Source organism: Hylobates moloch, unplaced genomic scaffold (assembly GCF_009828535.3).
Source record: "Hylobates moloch isolate HMO894 unplaced genomic scaffold, HMol_V3 SCAFFOLD_7, whole genome shotgun sequence".
Classification (NCBI taxonomy): Eukaryota; Metazoa; Chordata; class Mammalia; order Primates; family Hylobatidae; genus Hylobates; species Hylobates moloch.
The window spans coordinates 53,728,605-53,729,043 of record NW_026652282.1 but is presented as its reverse complement, the minus strand read 5'-3'; the positions used below and the strand labels follow the sequence as shown (position 1 = coordinate 53,729,043).

Sequence of the window (439 nt, the reverse complement as noted above, 5' to 3'; positions counted from 1 at the left end):
GTGATTTCTAAACACTACAGTTTAGAATACTTTTTAAAAATTAAGTACAGATCAACAAACTATGCCAAGTGCCTACCATGTGCCAGATATTCTGCATTTTTAACAGGACTCCTATGACAAAACTTGGTTGTGGAGTATTACTCATCTCTATCTTGCAGACAAGAAAACTGAGACTTGAGAAAGGCAAGAAAGCCTCTTGTTGTGGAAATAATAGAAAACCAACCAGGCACTATGAATGCTAAACCTATATCTGTCTTATTTAATTCTCACAACAAACTGATGAGTTAGCTAGTTCTGTTATCTACACTTTACAAATGAAGAAACCAACGCTCATGCTCACTTTCACAGCACATAAACTAAAACTGGAAAAATGAATAGATGATTAGCATCGTCCTTACGTAATGAGGACACATAAATTCATAAAATATGCTATATTTGT

At 34.2% G+C, this 439-nt stretch overlaps 1 non-coding gene across 1 annotated transcript; it reads left to right on the top strand.

Moving 5' to 3' along the window:
- Nucleotides 1-332: 332 nt before the first annotated feature.
- On the top strand, nt 333-439 carry LOC116812323 (U6 spliceosomal RNA). Its single transcript, XR_004370633.1, has one exon. It is a non-coding gene; the product is annotated as a U6 spliceosomal RNA (small nuclear RNA).